The sequence below is a fragment of the Dama dama genome, chromosome 5 (genome assembly GCF_033118175.1).
Source record: "Dama dama isolate Ldn47 chromosome 5, ASM3311817v1, whole genome shotgun sequence".
NCBI lineage: Eukaryota > Metazoa > Chordata > Mammalia > Artiodactyla > Cervidae > Dama > Dama dama.
Window position 1 is genome coordinate 108,398,546 of NC_083685.1, and position 337 is coordinate 108,398,882.

Here is a 337-nt window from a genome sequence, read left to right on the forward strand (position 1 = left end):
TCTTGGTAGTCGCTCCAGCTCCCCTTCCTTCCTCCTTTCCTTCCTTCCTCCCTCTTCCTAATTTGCTGCTGGCGGCGGCGGCAGCTGCTCCTCTGACGGCGGGGGAGGGACCCCGGGGGCAGCTCAGAGCGCGGCTGGTGCTCGGGTGGCGGAGGGAGAAAGAAGGGAAGGGAGGCAGTAAGTGAACGGCGGCTCGCAGGGAGGGAGAGAGAGGGAGGGAGGAAGGCGGAGGGATATTCGGCCGGACCTCTCCGCGGCGGCACCGCGCTCCATGTCGATTGGTTGCCGCCGTGGCCACGCGGAATCCCCAATTGGCCAGGCGGTCAGCGTTGAAGGG